Source organism: Equus asinus, chromosome 9 (genome assembly GCF_041296235.1).
Source record: "Equus asinus isolate D_3611 breed Donkey chromosome 9, EquAss-T2T_v2, whole genome shotgun sequence".
NCBI lineage: Eukaryota > Metazoa > Chordata > Mammalia > Perissodactyla > Equidae > Equus > Equus asinus.
This window is the reverse complement of record NC_091798.1, coordinates 52,185,565-52,206,029: the sequence shown is the minus strand read 5'-3', so window position 1 is coordinate 52,206,029 and position 20,465 is coordinate 52,185,565.

Below are 20,465 nucleotides of genomic sequence, written 5' to 3'. Positions count from 1 at the left end.
TTAAAAGTAGCATATATTAGTTCATCCAGATGAGCCCCATAATAGGATCCCAGGCAATCTTACCTCGAGGATGACAAGTATTGACTTGAGCAGGTTGGCTTCTCTACAGATGGAAGGTGTTGAAAGGCATGTGGAGAAAGTCACCATAAAGGAACACACACATCTGTCAAGATGAAAAAGATAAGAAACAACTCTACATTAAAATTCTGAAATGTGGGAGAAGGTTGGGTTCCCTTCATATGGGAAGGGAGGATTCAAGGTCATCTCTTGGTAGAGCTACTAAAATGTTTTTCTTTACTATTATCCTGGTTTTTTACATTTACTGTGGAGAATCAAAAAGTGATTAATCGAGTTCAAAAATTAGCAAGCATTTTGTTTTGGGATGAAAGTTAACAAGGCCCTGGGCTCTGAGGAATCTCCTCTCAAGGGGCCTGATGCTTGTGAGAGAAGGAGATGCTGAGTAAGTGGGCTGTGGCTCTGCTTCACTTTCTCGAACGTAGGAACTGGGGAAAGGGATTCTGCTTTCAAAACAAGCTTGAAACCCACTTCTAGTTAAAGTATAATGCAATCAACTTAATATTATGTAGGACAGTCATTTATTTCTTACTCTCCATCCTGAAGCAACAGCCAATCAAAAGTACAGTAAGGTATTTATTTTTAGTGTAAAGGTTGCTTATCTGGCCATCTCAGCTAACTGGAGCTCAATTAAGAAGTAGGAAGGGAAGGAAAAGGAAGGCTCACAACTGGCCTGGGCCTCACTAATACTACAGTGCCATCCTCTAAACTGCTAAGCTGTCTCCTCATAGGCGAGTCCTCAGTCTTCGTCAGTCCTGCTACCTGCAATGCTAACAGCCCCAGCTCTTGCTTCCCAGGCCCCAACAGCAGTACAGTGCCCAGGGAGGAAGGGAGGCCCCAGGTGGGTGATGGGGTATTAGAAATAAGCTCTAATGGCTGCAAAATGTAACAGGGAGAGATGAGTTAGGATGGCAGAGCTCCTCTTTATCAGCCCCCTCCTCAAATTTCTTTTTTTTTTTTTAAAGATTGGCACCTGAGCTAACATCTGTTGCCAATCTTCTTTTCTTTTTCTTCTCCCAAAAGCCCCCAGTACACAGTTGTATATTCTAGTTGTAGGTCCTTCTGGCTCTGCTATGTGGGAAGCTGCCTCAGCATGACCTGATGAACGGTGCCCAGGATCCGAACCAGTGACACCCTGGGCCGCCGAGGCTGAGTGCGTGAACTTAACCACTCCGCCAGGGGACCGGCCTCTCAAATTTCTTACAGGAAGCACCTGTGCATCATGGTGGACACTAAGGTTGAGTTTATAAGCCTCAGCTGACTGACAAGACCTGCTGATAGAAAGATGTAGAGGGTGATGTTTGTGACAATGGTGTGAGGATATGAAAAATATTTAAAACACTCTTGGGAATTAAGTATTGTCATTTCCCACATTTGCAAAGGAGAGAGTAAGTTTAAAAGATTAAATTGTGTTTAATATCATTCTTTTAAGAAAAGAGGGATCTGTGTGGTTACAATTTTGAAGAAATATTTGAAAAATCTTGGTAGGTGAAAGGGAGAAGCCTCAGTTACCAGAAAAATCCCACTATTTGGGAAAGTGAGTCTCTAAGTGATGGCCAACAAAGGGTGTTATTTTACTTAGAGGTAACAATATGTTTAATTACAGGACTGCACGTTTGCGGAAAATCAATAAAATGTCCACGGATAGTTTTATTTCACAGAGCATAGATGACAGTCTGAGTTTCTATAATCTTTTCCTTGAAATCTAAATTATTTTGAATAAATGCTTTAACACTAGTTTTTTGAAAGTACGCCTGTTCTTTAATTTCAACATTTTGTAAATAAATACATTATTTAAAAATATGCATTCCTACCAGAAAAATTGATATTGTCTACTATTTTGAAAAGGAATATATAAAAAAATAATTGCTGTGCTTTTAAAAACCAAACAATAGTGCTCGCACTTTTCAGTCTCCTATTATATTAAAGTGCTTTATTATCATTAATATTACTTGTGATCTTAATTCACCTAAGTTTGTGATCCCACTTCAGCAGAGAAATAATTCATGCAATAACATGAGGGAATAGAACTGATCAGCTATACACACACACCCCTTGTGACACCATCCAAAACTCATAACAAGATGCCAGCCCAGAAATACGACAGCTATTGAGAAACAAAATTAGAAAAATAGTCTTTTGAAGAAATATTTCCTTTACTGCTATTCTATTTTTTTTTAAATCACCCATTTCATGTGAAAAAAAAATCAAATGAGGTATCCTTGAAAAATGGAAGTTTCAGTATACTCCATGTGCAGGAACTAAATCAGAACACATGAGAAAGGGTAGATGAGCTATGATATAATGCAATTGGAAAAAGAATGACTTTTTTCTCTGCTTTTTGATCGAGAACTCCATGAAAGAGTGTGCCAGCAAGAACAAGTTCCTCTACGTGACATTTCATTTCTTAGCAGCTAGCTAGATTAATGCTTGCTTCTTGTAGCTCATGCATTACTAGCCCTAGTACTTGAGAAATGAAAAATCATGTACTCAATTCATTCTTTATTGCATAAATGTTATACAAAGAGAATGGAAATTTGCATTTGGGTCTTCCTTCCTGTTAAAATATTGTGGTCTTGACAACAGGTTAAGAAATAATATAGTCCCACTGTCCTTTCATATTGAGCCCCTATAAAACAGTTTAATGGATTATATGTATAAGGTGAGGAGAAATGAAAGTAGAATTATGTTAAATTGTGTGGCCTCTAAATAGATTACAAAAATTTTATCACCTTTTCAGGGCATGACTAAAGAGACCCACCTGTAAATCTTCTTAATAGCCAAATCACAGGGAACCAGAGACATCTTCAAATTATCTGCAACACAACTCAACCTAAAGGCAATTGAGCTACAAAATTCAAAAGAAAGGCCAAGTCTACAGGAATACACAGTGAAGGGCTGAGAGAGTCGTGAACAAAACGCTTGAAAGCGGATCTGAGAGTCACATCTGATCTCTTCTCTTCCAGACAAGAGAAAGCAATTTTCAACCAGGCAATTACAAGGAGCAAACGGATTTTCATTTGTGGCACCCACAATATTCTGCTTTTCTCAATGTTCCCATCCCATGAGGCTTAGTAGTTTGTTAAAACTTAAGTTTTTGCTTTTCAGATATACATTTTCCCCTTAATTAGAACGCGAGTGCTGGAGTTGGGTGGGTGGGGTGGAGGAAGACTGAGGGGACAGAAATTAATGAGAGGATGGTGATTTTCTGCTGCTTCGCTCTGATTGTGGGGTTCCTTTAGTGAGGTCCCACAAGAAATCTTCAGTGCTTTGTAGAAACATTGTTGGAAAAAGTTAAGTAGAATTAAAATAATTATGGCTGGCAGACTTGTATACATATGACAGATCATAAAATTGTACTGTTATAAATGTATTTGGAGGGTGAAATAAATTCTGGGAAAGTGCAAATATTTTCAACTTTAGTCAGCATGGCAGTCTTGAATTATGAATCATTTCTTTAGAATATTTGATCTGGATCAAGGTTTTATCCTTAGATACATTTTTGTGATAATAATTTTACATACCTGACTAAAATTCCTTACCAGCTATGCAAAACTTTAGACAATAGCACCTCTCTGCCCACTCCCCCGGGATCTTCCAGATGCACCCTCAACCCCTTCTCTCTCTATAAGCGCCCTGGCCTCCAGCACGTTCCCCCCACACGGCTAAACGCTGGGGATTCAGTGTGGGCAGTGTTGAACATGTAAAAACAAGTCCAGCAGCATCTTTCAAGGTGAAAGTTTAAATTTCTGTCTTCTGCAGCCTTGTTGGTTGCTTCTGGAAACTTGCTGAGTTACCCTGAGTCTAACACTCAGAGGAAGGAATTGTGTGTGGTGCTAAGGAAGAGAAGGGGAAACACTTGAGGGTTTAAGTTAAAGTAATTATGGCATTGGACTACTGCCAATGGAAATTTTTCAGAAAGCCCATCTTTTGCAAGAAAGTAAACTCCCAAATCGTTGCCGAGGAAAACCATTTTTTTCGAAAACACTAAAAACCAAGTAATTGTTTTAAGTGGTTTTTCCCCCATGGGTAAGATCTTTGTTTTTTCCCAAATTTTCTTACACAGAGTAGAGGAATAATAAAATACAAAGAAATGTAGTAAAACTAAAAATTAAGTCCTTGTCTTAGAGAAGTCATAGCCACTTAACGTAGTTCCAGGGGCCCCGGGCCTGAAGAAAGTCTCAAAAATACAGCAAAAGCCTGAGGGAAATGAAACTTGGTCTGCATTTCCTGTCTGGCCTATTTCTGTTTGACTTCCCCGGGAATTCAGATAGTTAGACAGAGAGACTAACATGCGTCTCGAGAATATCCCAGTGTTTATGTTTTCTGAATCAGCGTGGGAGCAGTAAAACAAAGTTGAGATGTGCAGAATTACTAATGTGTTGGTCAAAGGAGTGAGGGGAAGCTTGAAATGAACTTAGGAACTATTTGTTAGAAAAAAACCCTAAAAGTCTCCTTTGCATGTCTGGGATATAAAGTTACGCAAAGGCAAAAATTTCTGATGACTCTTCCTAAATACATTATTAGAAGGAATTTTAATACTTAGAGACCAATGGGCACGCAGGGTTGGTCTGGTTGGCACACTGGACTTATTATTGTTGTTGTTTGTGACTGTGTTGCCCCTTTTGTTTTGAATGCCTTTAGGCAGGTTATGCATTTCCCAACTGACTGCCCCCATTGTCTTCTATATAATCATTTTCGTGTATTTATTCTCATAAGACTTTGAGTTAACAATTTTCGAAGAAGCCTGTTGTTAGATAATAATAACAAAAGCTATCTTTTTATGAATGCCTACAATATGTCAGGCGCTTAACATTCATGATTAACCTTTACAGCTGTCCTAACAGATAGATATTGTTATCCCACTTTAAAAGAGTGGGAGCCTAATAAGTGGTAATGCTGAAAAATGAACACAAGTAAGTCAAGCTCCTACACCCCTCTTTCTATTAAGCCTCAACTTCATTGTGATTCAGAAATAATGTTATGTACCAATTTTGAGTATACGCCCCTTCAAACAATACACAGGATAAATGGCATCTATACCCTGCTAAGTTCCAATAGAAAAGAGTGCAAGAACCTTGGACCTCACTAAGATTCATAACAGAAAGAATGGTGCATTTGTTCTGCATAAGATCAGTAACTAGAAAGAACAGATTTTTCTCTTTTTCTATTTGGTAATACTGCCCCAGGGCCCAAAGTGGTCAACCATTGTCATAATTCATTTGGCAGTCCTGTCAAAGATAGCTCAGTCGTTTAGTCTAACAAAATATTTTTTAGCAGTCAGGGTACATATCTGATTTGGATCCACACATCATTTATCCAGAATCACTAAGAATGGAGATGTTACACATAAGCACATTTTCCTGAACATCAAAATTACAAAACCTATACTTACTTTTATCCATTCAGGCTTAATTTAAACAGAATATTATTGTTGAGTTTTAAGAGTTCTTCACATATTTTGGATAACAGTTCTTTATCTGATATGTATTTTCCAAATATTTTCTCCCAGTTTGTAGCTTGTTGTCTCATTCTCTTGACATTGTCTTTCGCAGAGCAGAAGTTTTTAATTATAGTAGGTCCTGACAGGTAGTGCCAGTCCTCCAACTTTGTTCTCCTTCAACATTGTGTTGGATATTCTGCGTCTTTTGTCTTTCCATAAAACTTTAGGATCAGTTTGTTGATATCCATAAAATAGTTTGCTGGGATTTTGATCAAGATTGCATTCAATCTAAGATCAAGTTGGGAAGAACTGACATCTTGACAATATTATGTGTTCTCATCCATGAACATGGGATGTCTCTCCATTTATTTAGTTCTTTTTTGATTTTGTTCATCAGAGTTTTGTAGTTTTCCTCATATACATATCTTGTTAGATTTATACCTAGTATTTCAGTTTGGGGGTTCTAATGTAAATGGTATTGCGTTTTTAATTTTAAATTGTACCTTTTCATTACTGGTGTATAGGGAAGTGATTGACTTTTGTATATTAACCATGTATCCTACAACCTTGCTATCATTGCTTATTTAGTTCCAGGAGTGTTTTTGTCAGTTCTTTTGGGTTTTCTACACAGCTTATTATGTCTTCTGTGAACATAGAGAGTTTTATGTGTTCTTTCCTTATTAGACTAATTGAAGAGGTTCCCACTAGCCAGTTTGGGCATAAATAAGAATAACAACTGGAATGGATTAAAGCACATCAAATATGTTTAAACCCAGAAGTATATACTGATCTTAAACAACAAAACAAAAGCTTATTGCACTCTTTTTGGAAGATGGTTGAGAAATAATTCATTTTTATTTCTATTTTTTGGTGAGGAAGTTTGGCCCTGAGCTAACATCTGTGCCAGTCTTCCTCTATTTTTTATATGTGGGATGCTGCTTGATGAGCGGCATGTAGGTCCACGCCCAGGATCTGAACCCATGAACCCTGGGCTGCCGAAGCAGAGAGTGCAAACTTAACCACTATGCCACCGGGCTGGCCCCAATTCATTACTTTTTAAAACTTGTAAATGTAGGGAAAGTTTCAAGCATTTATCCTGCCTTTCCTGTATATCTATACTGCAGGGTAACCAAATAAATTGAAAGGGAAATTTACTGTTTATAGTAGTACTCTAGCTAGTAAATGTAGGAAACATGCTAGAATTATCATATCACCATTTTACAACCCCTTATGAAATAACAGATCTAGACAATGACCATCAATGGCTGCTAATAACTCAAAAGAAGTAAAAACTAAAGATTATATGCTTCATAATGGAAGTATACAGAACACCTAAGAAGCATTCTTACCAAAAATTAGTACCTGAAGTGACCAAGCTTCTAGATCTACCTACAGGAAATACAGAGGACAGGAATATCTTAAATATCATTTCACAGATGCAACTAGCAAAGTCCAGATTGAGAAACTCTACAGGACAAATGACCTAGTTTTTCTCCCCTAAATAAACTGAAGGAGAGAGAGAGAGACAGAGAATCTATAGCTTAAAATAGACAAGAATCATTTCAACAATTGAATTTTATGGACCTTGTTTGGATCCTTTAAAAAAATATTCTGAAAAAATTTGACAATCAGGGAAATTTGAACACTAGGTGGTTAGGTGGTTGAAAATATTACTAAATTATTATTATTTTTAGTATCTGATGTTATTGTGACTTTTTAAAAACAAATAGTTCTAATCTTTTAGAGACACACTCTGAAATATTTATGCATACAATGATATGAGTCTAGGATTTATTTTACAATAACCCAGTGGGTGAGGCAGGATATAGATAAATCAAAATGGACAATTATTGAAAATAGATGACAAGTACATGGGATTCATTGCATTATTCTTTTTGTTTTTGTATAGTTTAAAATTCTCATAACAAAATGTTAATAACAACAACAAAACAACAAAGAAACCCCATAAGGCCCAGTTAAGCTACTTGCCCAACACCACATATGTAATTAGGCACAGTTCAAATCTGAAACTGGATTCTTGACTTCCAATCAAATACTCTTTCCCTTATAACAAGATGTTTTGCAGAGAAGCCAAACTTCTGGAGTACCAGATATCTGCCCAAAGCTTGACAAGCCAGTGGGTGAACTAGGCTATCCACTATGGTGCTATCAAACACTCATGCCAGCAGCTCATCAGTAAGCAGCCAAGTGGCAAATTGGGATTGACTGGGAGTGTAGAGCAGCTGTTGGCTTTTGAAGTATTGCCCAGAGTTCTTGGCTTTTACCCATTTGGTCTTTAAGGGAGCCATTCCAAAAGCAGACTGGCCTTCAAAATGCCCAAACACAGTTGAAAGGCTGCTTAGTTTGTACCTAGGCTTTTCTTAATTGCATCACAAGAATTAGTTTTTGCTGAGAACTATATAGTCCAACTAACAAGGAGCCTCGTGACGATAGCTGAGGTCACAGTGCCTGGCCACCAAGGATTGCAGAATAGTTAGATTGGAAGGTCATTTCCACATTGATGAAGATTGCTGTTTCACTAGACACTTAAACTCGGTCACCACTGCTGTTGGTCTGACTTTGTTGAGACACTCAGGCTGGCAAGTACATCTGTGGGGAGATGAGGAACTAATGAAGATCACACCGAAAATCAGAAAGGTGATAAAGTGGTGGTGACAGCAGTAAAAACTAGGAAAAGGGCACACAAATCCTTCAAAGGAGGCAAATACTGATCCAATATTTAAATGCAGCTAGCTAGGCAGACATTCCCTGTTGTTATACAGCATCCTTGTTTCTGGGTTTTGTTACTATGTATGTACTCAGAGATTGAGATCTCATTGGAGGGCATATATGGGAAAGAACGGTAGTGTGAAATTCTTCTGTTGTCATCGCTAATATTAATGTTCTCACCTTTCCATAATCAATATTCAACGCAAGCATATTTCAGGCAGTTTCTTCTAGTGGACATCTGTTGCTTTTTCCTGTCCAGTGTTCATTCCTATTTTCCTAACAGAACCTCATACTTTTCTTGAAAAACTATCACTTCCTCATCATGTGTAGTCTTGTTGGAATTCTTAATCAAATGGGCACCTGACCAAAGTTTTGCTAACTTGAATCTTTTTAGTGGAAGTTTAGATATTGAGACTGTGATTTATCCCAATAGTGACATCCTAAAGAGAGTGGCTATTGGGTCATGCTCCCTGGAACCCTAAAACTCAGCTATTCTGCATTATGTCTTTTTGAAGGCCAGGAACTTGTCTTCAATTTTGTGACTTTTCCCTTTTCATCTATCATTCCCTTTTTGCATAAGCTGGAATTGGTTTTCATTGCCTACAACCCAATCTAAATGACATATTGTCCACATATGATAGCCAGCTACTAACAGAGGGCAAATCAAGGATATTGAATATTCACTTAGTGTGTGGCAGGCAGTACTTTGAGTTACATCTAACTCAGGTTATTGGCATACACTGAAATAAAATCTGCTATGCTCCTTGACTTGTTCTTGGAAAAAAATCAACTTGGTACTGAAATTTTAGTGTATTTTTGGCTTTCCTTTTCTCTCGGGAAAAAAAAAAACCACATTAAAAAGTCATGGTATTTTTATAAGCCTACAATGCAATACACCAATATCATATTCATATTTTTATTACCATGCTTTCTGAAGAATTAGATGCAATAGATAGCAATAGCATGAATCTGAGATAAGACACACCTTCTTAAAGTCAAAGAAAATTCGTGATGGTCAGAATTCATATACCGTCTCAATTCTTTGGCTTAGTTTAGGTATAAGTGATGAATACTTCTTTTGGTTAAATACCCAATAGACTCTGGGGTGAATCAAAATCATTTCTTGGAAACTCTGAGGAAGAGCAGTAGGTTTTTTACTTAATCCAAGAAGGCTTTCTTATTTACTGGTCGTATCCAAACCCTTGACGATGGATGATCATCTTCATCTTCCAGGTAGGAACAAGGTTGACTCCAGATTTTTCCTTTCTTAGGTTCATTCATGAGGGTCCATCCTGGCTCCTTGTTGTGGACTGAATTGTGTCCCCCAAAATTCGCATGTTGAAGCCTTAACCCCCATTGTGACTGTATTTGGAGATAGGGCCTTTAAGGAGGAGATTAAGGTTAAATGAGGTCATGGGAAAATTAGTCTTGGGCTCAGTGTTATGGGACAACCCCCAGTAATTCAGTCTGCGGCCATATTTGGGGATAGATCTTTACAGAGGTAATTAAGCTAAAATGAGATCATTAGGGAGAGCCCTAACCTAGTAGGACTCACATCCTTGTTGGAAGAGGAAGAGACGCCAGAGCTCATCCACTTTCTGCGTGAAAACAGAGGAAAGGCCATGTGAGGACGGCAAGAATGCAGCTGTCTGTAAGCCAGCAAGAGAGTCCTTACCAGACGTCACTGATGGCACTTGATCTTGGACTTCTGGCCTCCAGAACTGTGAGAAAATGAATTTCTGTTGTTTACTCCACCCAGTTTGTTTTATTTTGTTATGGCAGCCCTAGCAGACTAATACCTTCCCTGTCTGTTTTCCAACAATACACCATACGGCCATGTAAACATTTCCCTTGGGTCCCAGCAGCCTGTGATTCTTAGGGAAGGTCAATGTAACGTTTTTATCAGTAACCTCAAGTTGACCGACTCTCGACTCCCTCCCTTTCTTTATACCACTACCTCTACCCTGCTGTTCCTATGTTCTGTTGCTGCTCAGATTGACCCCAGTAGCGCTTTTGGCACTGTCCCAGCACATCAACACTGCTGTGTTCAGGCCACCTGAATGGTGATGCTTACCTGCTTTTCACCTCCAAAACTTCAGGAACTCTGCTCTCTGTGCTTGGCCCTCACTTCCTTGATATTCTCGCATACTTTTGGATCTATGGGTCTTTATTTAGCCAGCACATCTTCTTCTTCTCATTTTCTTATCCCACAACCACATATAGTCTTCTTTGCCCAGCATATACAGGGAATCTTTGAGGGTTAGGTCAGGATGGATTCAGGTCCATTTTTACTCTGTACTTGGGTCAACATGCCCTTTTCTTTAGACCTGTTTTTGCACCTGGTGTACTATGCAGAACTTCTTTCTCATTATGATGTTTCTTCTAAGGGATTCCATTTTTTTTTTAAAGATTGCCACCTGAGCTAACAACTGTTCCTAATCTTTTTTTTTTTTTTTCTTCTTCTTCTTTTTCTCCCCAAATTCCCCCAGTACATAGTTGTATATTTCAGTTGTGGGCCCATCCAGTTGTGGCATGTGGGACGCCAATTCAGCATGGCCTGATAAGCCGTGCCATGTCTGCGCCCAGGATCCAAACTGGTGAAACCCTGGGTTGCTGAAGCAGAGTGCGCAAACCCAACCACTTGGCCATGGGGCTGGCCTGGACTCCATTGTTTATTTTGCAATCTGGCCCTCCCCCCCCCCGCCACCGCCGCCGTTGCCCTCACTTACACTCCATCAACATATGCATGAACCCAGATTGCAAACAGTTCAAGATCCTTCCCTTGAGTCTGCTGAGACCCATGCAAATCATAGCCAGAGAGGGGTAAAGGATTGCTTAACTTTACAAGCCATCATAGCCAAGCCTCATCCAGCCAAGTGGTTTGTAGAATTCCTGTGGGAGTTTTACCAGTTGGATGTTTTATGTTTCATTCCATTTTAGCTCAGCTCTCAGGACAGAATCTATGATACAGAGATGAGTAATATATTCAAATGAATGAGGAAAACAGCAGTGTCCCAGCCTAAAGAATCCTTGACAGGATCTTCTCTCCCCTCATACTTTTTGTGTGTCCCTGCCTGCCACCCATCCTGCAGTGTTTTTCCCTGACACCACCCGAGCTTCTTCAGCACTCCAGGACCACCCAAACTTCCTTCTGTTGTTGGACCTGTGACAATTGCTTTTCCTCTGGTGGCCCCCCATATCAAGTAGCTACGTTTATATGATCTCTTATTCCCCCCCCTCTTCTCTCTCTTCACTTTTCAGAACACTCTAAAAAGCTGCTGGTAACAGTCACGGCCCATGTCCCTGTCTCCCTGGCTTTCTTTCATCTGACCAAATAACACTGCAGGGTAGAATTCTGGTCCCTTTTCAGTTTGTCCAGACACCCAGATCCGGGCCAGAATGGCGCTGCTTCTACTCCACCTTCTTACAGAGAACTAGTTAGTTTTCCAGAGGGGAAAATGGAGTGCACAATTGCATACCTCACACAGGTGTCTTGCTTTTTTTAGGTTAAAACCTAAAGGAGATGGTTACTTAACAACCATCATTCATTATTTGACATGGCTTCTCTTTTCAGAGAACAGATATATCACTGAAAAGAGTCACAGATAAAGCTAAGGTTTCTTAAAGTGATTCTCCCAGTTGATGTTGGCTAAGTCTTTAAAATCAGATACAGAGGTTATCAAGTAAGAAACTGAATAGTCAATCAATAACTTCCAAAGAAGTTTAAACTACAAAAAATAATAGCCAGGGTGTTCTCTAAATAAACAGAGGACTCCCATTTGGCTTGTTTGTTATAAATTCCCTAAAGTGAGAAATTTTGACGTACAAAACAAATATAAGTGTTTTCTCTTTATCACTTCAAGATGGCTGTTACTAGAGGAAGTGGCACATCTTATTGTTAAATTGCTGATGTTAAATTAGCTCTTATATGTCCTTTTCTTTGTAACTGCGACAGAAATGATTATCATGTGGAATTTCAGGTTATTGTTATTTGTAACGTATGTTTAAACTCAGGAATATTTTGTGTAAACTCTGGTCCTACTAGGTGTCCTACTCTTGCCCGTTGGTCTTCTAATTTGGTATTTCTTGGCTGTTGTGTTTTGACCATATAAGGAACTTGTATAAATTAAATAAATTTGTATAGTCAAAGGAGTACTTTCCAGAGTCAATTCTAGATCTTTCCATATTAATATTTATGTGACTTGTGAAATTTCACTCTTCAAAGCATTGATTCATGAAAGAATCCAGGGGTTTCTTCTGAGAGCCGGGCCACATGAAGACCTGTCTCCTCATCAAATTACCCTCTTAAGCATTACCCCACATAGTGCCCACAATAACATGTTATGTGAAACCATCAGGATTATTTTTATTCCAGGTCTTCAAGATAAATTTATATTTTGCGATATGGGGAGAGTTAATTTCCTATCCATCTGTTTCCCAACCTTAACATGCTCCTTCCTCCTAAATACCTATGCCTGATTTTCAAAAGTCATTACTACAAATGCCTAATTTTTGTAGGGAAAGCTGATTTTCACGGAGTGTGATGGCACAAAAAATAATGGGTAAGTTATCATAAAGTAGTCCTTCTTAACTCTGCTCAGGTTAACAACTGACTAGTTTTTCCAAAGAGGTTAAATCCTATGGGCACCTCTCAACCTAGGACAGGCGGGTCAAATCAACGCTCTATGTGTGTGTATGGGTGTGTGGGTGGGGCCCGCAGAGAAGTACCATATCGGTGTATTTCAAAATACCCATTTGCCTAATACATCTGTGAAGGATGTGAGGTCTTTCTCAGGAACTGGAACAATAAAAACACCCCCAAAACACGAGTGGTTTTTATGTTTTTCTATGATTTTCAATATTTTCTCATTTCAATAAGGTGAACATATATCACTCTCACAATAGCAAACATTAAAAAAATCTTTAATAATAAAATATTCCTAAGAATGACAGCAACAACCTCTCAAGAAAAGCTGTAATTCAATCCTCAATGTTCCCTCTAATGCCGTTTCTCTTTTCCTTATGATTTTTAAAAGTTGTTAGGAATAGTAGCAAATATAAGATTCCTGGAAGGTATTTTATTTTATTTTTAAAAAGAAACAAGTAGTATTTTTGTTGGAGAGGGAGTCGAGTGTTCACGGGGCCATCTCTCTCACTGATGTGCAGGACAGGCTGAGCTGGGTGGATTAGGTGCGGGCATGGAATTAGATGTCGCCAAGACATCCGGTGAGTTGAGGCAAGAAGGAGGATCCAAGCAAGAGCTCTGAGTGTTTGGAACGTTTTAGAGAGCAGCCCGGACTATTTGATAAACTGGGTAAACTGCTTGTCATTTTTATAATGTAAATGAAACCAGTCGTAAGTCGAAAAGCTGACATCCTCTCACAGGACAGATAAAGCCAAATGATTATTTTTAGACACATTTACGGAAGAAGGCAAATATTTCATTCCTAGTCTACAACACTTACCAGCTCATCGCAGCCTCCCGGAATGTTTACTGGGGTGAGTGAATGGAAAGGGAAGGAAGAGGGGATGGAGGGGAGGGGAGGGGAGTAGTAATCCCTCAGTTTTGCCTTCATTCTTCCAATGACGGATACCAACCTTTTGAAATTGGTGACACAATGAAGATTTACACAAAAATGAAAGTTGGTTGGTTCTCTCTAGGCCATTGGAACTTCTGCATCTCAAAATTATTATTCTACAATGATTTTGCCTCCCATTTACCCACAAGGACCTGACCCAAAAGGTATTTCATTTTTAAATGGGCATACAAATAATTCAAAGCAGAACAAGCTCTTAACAAAAAAACCTTATTTAAAATCCCTGGAAGGCTTCTAGTGAGAGCAGCGTGTGACTGACGTGGTAAATTAGGCCTGCTGGAGAAAAATCAAGACAAAATATGGATTCATTGTTTTTTTGAAAGGCAGCCATCTTTCCAAGAGACTGTGTACACCACGTCTTATTAAGAAATTATATCTTTCCTCATGTTTTCCGTCTCTTTCACATGCTGGCAACGGCAAGCGGGTTGAGCAGATGTGATGAAAGAATTAATACCGGTCTTGGGAACATGTAAATGAAATATTCTTTTGAAACACCTACCTTTAAATTCCATTAGTTCAGTCAGATCCTGGAAAAGCCTGGCTTAGGGGAACGTTACATGGTGCAGGTTGTTTGTCCAGCCTGAGCACCTTTTAGTAATATGAAAAACATGAAGATGAATTTACTATTTCTCCAATGAATTGGCCAGGGGTTTAAAATCTTGCTTTGACTGAGATAACTGCATGTCTTTTAGTGCTAATAAATTCACCTCTGTAAGACTTTTTCTTTCTTTTTTTCCAGATTCATTCATACCTGCTGCACATTTGTCTCTGTGTAAAACCAGCGCTCGCCCCTGCAAAAGCAGCATAACCAGTCAAAGAACAAGTATATAGGATTAGCACATTATGAAGAATGAAGAGACGCTTTCGGCTCTCTGTCATGGGTGATATTTATCACATTTCTCACGACGGGCTCTCATAACAGTGCAGTGATAAGATAGGCCTGATGCCTCGCTCCCGCACAGGGAATTTCACAACAGCGGCTATGAGAAATCCAAGAGCCGAGACATGCGCTTGTCCCCTCTCGCAGTTTTTATTAATCTAAAAACGGGAGGTGTGTGTAGGGGCAGACTACTTCTACAAAAGTGGGCTTGAATTTTCTGTCTGTTATGCTAATGTATTCATAGAAAAAGCTGGTGCTGAGGGCGGTTCTCCAATTAAGACAAATGAGGCACATTGAATTTCTCCCCTAGGGCACAGCAGGGGTGCTGGCAAAATCTACTTTATTCTTTTCTGTCAGGGCTGAACTGGAAACAAAAGCATGAAAATTCAACACATCCACTTACAGAATAATAAAGGCTGTTGTTTAAAGCGTGAAGAGTTTTGGCACCCTTCTGGGGCCTTATGCAAATCACTCTCCTCAACCGCTACCACACCATCGGTCTTGGAAATTAAAGATGTACTTGGTCGGTTAACAGCTGAAAGGAGAAGAGCAGGCTGAAACTCAATTAGATTTGTATTAAGCAAATAAATCAGGACTGACTGATATTGGCTAAACTAAAATGCATTATGGGCTGACAGTAATTCTAATTTGATTGACAAATATATGTGGTATGTTATTAACCTAAATGAAAGATAAGAATTCCTTTTTTTTTTCTTAAAGGATTTTATTCTAGTGAACAATCCTCTCCCCACTAAACTTACAGAAAACAATAAACAGAGACCACCGGCATGGGGCTGTTTACAATCCATGCTCAAGAACACATGAAACCTATTTCCTAGTACATGCTAAGACTTTAGGACAAAATTATTCCGCAGAAAGACATTTGTTTTCATTGATTTATTTGGTGTAATGTAACAGCTGAACGCATTATTTATTCAGAATGGAGCGAAGCACACTAAACATACTATTTTTATTATGGTGAGTAACACAAAAGCATACACCTGTATACACCTCGTCATTGACTTGGAACTCTGCCGTCCATGATGCTTTTCTACGCTAGGGCGAAGCTTCGAATGAGGCTCAAAGTCATCAATAAAAATTTCAATCAAATCCTCCAAAGCTTTGAGAAAAAAACCTCTTAACAAATAGCATAAATGTGTTGGTGGGTGCCTGTGGCTAGATGAATGAGAGATTTTTCCCTTGTGAGATTTTGGGAGTTTCTTTTTGTCTCCCAGTCTTTGCTATTTACACTTTTAGAACTTACAGAAATTTAAGTTATTATATTTAACATCCTGCTAAATTAATAAAGTGGGGTGGCCAATTCTGACCCTTAAATACTAATTTAACGCTTTTGCTTTTGTTGCAATCGTCTTCTATTTTCTTTATCTTCTCCTGTCATCCACATGACCACCTTTTCCTTCTGGCTACCAGATTAAAGACACATCTTATCTTTCAATTATCTTTCCTTCTATCTTTTCCTACCTGGCTCTTCCTGCCAAGTCCTGCTGTGTTTTGCTCTGCATCAGTGCCAGAAATGGGCTCTTTCTCCTCTTCCAAACCTGCCCGAACCTTTGCCCTGTGTGGGCTGCTTCCTGCCACAGCTCTTGCCAGCACCTGTTCTCCACTCCTCCTGTTCTCATCATTCCTCTGATGAGCACATCAAAGATACTCAGCCAAAATCCTTTTCTTTGGCACCCAGTCCCAAATTTTCCTCCCCATCACCATCAATGATACTCTTCATTGATACTGAGAGCGAAGTCAGAACATCACAGAAGGAGACATCGCCAATCGCTGTCAGGTATCACACATAATTTTTTCTGTCCCTGATTAAACAATCTATTTTTAGCTTTCCAAGCAGTTGCCATCTCAGACCTCTCACTTATCTCTTTCTCTTCTTTTTTTAGTTGAAGTATTGGTTTATAACATTATATAAATTTCAGGTGTACATCATCATATTTCGATTTCTGTGTAGATTACATCATGTTTACCACCCAAAGACTAATTACAATTCATCATCATACACCTGTGCCCAGTTATCCTTTTCCCTCTCTTCCCTCCCCCTTCCCCTCTGGTAACCACCAATCCAATCTCTGTCTCTATGTGTTTGTTTGTCATTGTTCTTCTCTTCTATTTATGAGTGAAATCATATGGTATTTGACTTTCTCCCTCTGATTTATTTCACTGAGCATAATACCCTCAAGGTCCATCCACGTTGTCGCAAATGGCAAGATTTCATCCTTTTTATGGCCAAGTAGTATTCCATTGTATACCACATCTTCTTTATTCATTCGTCCCTTGATGGGCACCCAGGTTTCTTTCAAGTGTTGGCTATTGCGAATAACGCTGTAATGAACACAGCAGTGCATGTATCTTTACACATTTGTGTTTTCATGTTCTTTAATAAATACCCAGCAGTGGACTATCTGGATCTTATGGTAGATCTATTCTTAAGTATTTGAGAAATCTCAATACTGTTTTCCATAGTGGTCATACCAGTTTGCACTCTCACCAGCAGTGTATGAGGTTCCCTTTTCTCCACATCAGCTCCAACACTTGTTATTTCTTGCCTTGTTAATTACAGACAATCTGATGGGCATGAGGTGATATCTCATTGTAGTTTTGATTTGCATTTCTCTAATAATTAGTGATGTTGACATCTTTTCATGTGCCTGTTGGCCACTTGTATATCTTTTTGGAAAAATGTCCGTTCAGTCACCTATCTCTTCTAATTCTCCTGAGTAGCTGGCCATCAGATGGGCTTATTCTTGTCTCTCCTTTTTTGTCTAGTTTTTGCTTCCTTACCACCTCCTCTGAAATTTACCTGAGAAATCAGTTTTTAAAACTTCAACATCCATCCCAACACCCATATACAATCTGCTAATGACAATCCCTGCCACTTACTGTGGGCTTAGAATAACTTTTTTCCATAATATTTATTTAATGCTTTTTCAGGTTTCAGACTCTTTCAGTTAACATTCTTTGTTATGTGATGATTGTTAAGTGTTGAGAGGTAAATGATGAGATTAAATATAATTTTCTTGAAGGATATTATTTATGCCTGTTAGATTATTTGTCTTTTTCCATTTAAGAGAAATAATATCATAGACATTTGACGTGCACCAGGAACCCATTCTATGGACTTTCATGAATCTCAAGATTTATTTTTTTCATTGTGGTAAAATATACATAACATAAAATTTGCCACTTTAACCAATTTTAGGTGTACAATTCAGTGACATTAAGTACATTCACAGTGTTGGGCAGCCATCACAACTATCCATTTCCAGAGTTTTCCTGTCATCTCAAACTGAAACTCTGTACTCACTAAACAATAACTCCCCATTCCTCCCTGTCCCCAACCTCTGGTAACCACTGTTCTACTTTCTGTCTCTATGGCTTTGACTGCTCTGGGTACCTCATATAAGTGGGATCATACAGTAGTGGTCCTTTTGTGACCGGCTTATTTCACTTAGTATAATAATAATGTCTTCAAGGCTTATCTTTGTTTGGAGCATCAGAATTTCATTCCTTTTAAAGGCTGAATAATATTCCATCATATGTGTATACTTCATTTTGTCTATCCATTCATCTGTTGATGGACATTTGGGTTGCTTCCACCATTTGGCTATTGTGAGTAATGCTGCTATAAACCTGGGTGTATAAACATCTGAGTTTCTGCTTTCAATTGTTTTAGTTATTGAATTTTGAGATTTGATGAAACAAATTCAGCATTTGATTCTCCTCATAAAACTTTATTTTGCTTCTTAGATCCTTTCATGTCTTCCTCCTTGTCATAACCCTCACAGCAGCTCATTTTCTCTTTGGGGTCATTTTCTGACAAGAAATACAGCTTTATATCCACTCACAAGGCAAAGCTAAGTCAAAACCAGCAAGGTGACATTGATGCTCCCTTCCCACCCCTCTTCACATATGCAGAGAGTCTGGAGAGAGGCAAATTGACGCATCTTAGATATGTGATCAACTGCCCAATTTAAACCAAATTATAACTTGAAGCATATAATTTTCACACCTCAAATTCATATTCAAAGTATTTTGCTGCTTCTTACAGTGCAAGGGAAGGAGGAAAACAACACAGGAAGCCAGACTTGAGAGGAGGAGATTGACACCTGGGTAATCAGAAGGCTTTGTTCCCTAAAGCCCAGTTCAATAGTGTTGAGCTATCACTCTGTACTAACAGAAACAGTCTTCTCTCGCAGAGCTCTAAACCCAACTACTAAATAATGTTAGGATATCTTTGAGGCAATAGTGTGTAATCACTCACAGTTCTTTGGAAGGAAATGTGGTTAAGATAAAAAAGCCCAAAGGCAGAGAGCTTTTAACTACTAGCCATTAGGCAATATTACTCTCACTCTCTCTCCTGCCCTACGCCCCTCCCCCATAACCCTCAGTGCAAATCTTCTTTCTGGATTTTGTGCTGGAGAGATTCTGCAATCGCTTGAAGAAAAGTTCTTCTTTTGTTTTCCATGTGTTCTGTTGATTTCATTATATTTTAAAATATAAGTGGTTGTAGAGAGTATACTGAATTCTGAATTACTAGGTTGCATATCCACTTGCTGTGGAAAAGGATTTCAATCCATCAAAGAGCTCAAGTTTTCTCCATAGCAGGTGGTCTTGACCCCTAAGGCAGATAAAGATCAGATGAGGGAGAGAATGTGTGTGTGGGGGGGGGGGGCAGGCACGTGATTTCTCTAGGGGGCAATACTACCCATATCGCCTCTGTTTGTCTTACAGATATAGAGAAGGGAGGGAGATGGTGATGGGGAGTCATGGTATTGTCTCACTAGGCATTTGTGAAGAACGGAATCCCATGTGGTTAGCAGGCTGGTCCAAGCCAGTTAGACAACCCTCAATCCTTCCCTCTGGTGGAAGTGCCCATGGAGCAGCTCTCATCTGGGGTGGCCTAGTCAGAGCTTTTCTTTATTCAGTTAGGGATAGCCCTGATTTGAGATCTTAATAGACAGGAGGTTGGTCTAAAGACTAAGGTCTACATGCTATGTCTTCTGCCTGGGTAGGGGTCCTGTCTCCACACAGGTTGTGGGGGACTCTCTCCCAGCTTCTCTGTGCTCCAAGGCCCCTGAATTGACAGATAATTCTTTCTTAGTTTTCAACATTATGTTCTTTTATTTCACTTCCCAAATTTACCTCAAAAATAGGCATTTAACAAAGCAATGCCCTCTCTGAGTACCTTAAGGGATTTGTAGAGTTATGCTTATATCCCTACTTCAAACATATATATCAAGGTTATCTATCTATCCATTTATCTATCCGTCATCTATCTCAACTTTTTTATGGAGGGAGCTAGAACATACTTGGGACAAGCCCTGATGATTGGTTAATTAATCAAAAAAGTTGCGAAGGTAGAAATACGTGAAAAATGATAGATATACCTTAGACATCCATATAGCAATTGTTTATGAAGGGATAAAAGTGTTTCCACCAATTGAGAAATTCTGTATGGTTTTTCTTGCATGTACTCATAATACCATGGTCTATAGTTTCCAGTTTTTGTTTCTTTCAAGTAAAGTAAGAGTTTATAGACAATTAAGAAACAACATGAAAGTAGAATGATTCCAGATAAATCGTTTTCACATGTTGGCATCTGAGCCACTTGGAGGACTTGTTAAAACAAAGAATGCTGAGCCCCATCCCCAGAGTTTGGATTCAGTAGATCTGGGATGGGGCCTGAGGATGTGTATTTCTAATAGGTGATGCTTATGCT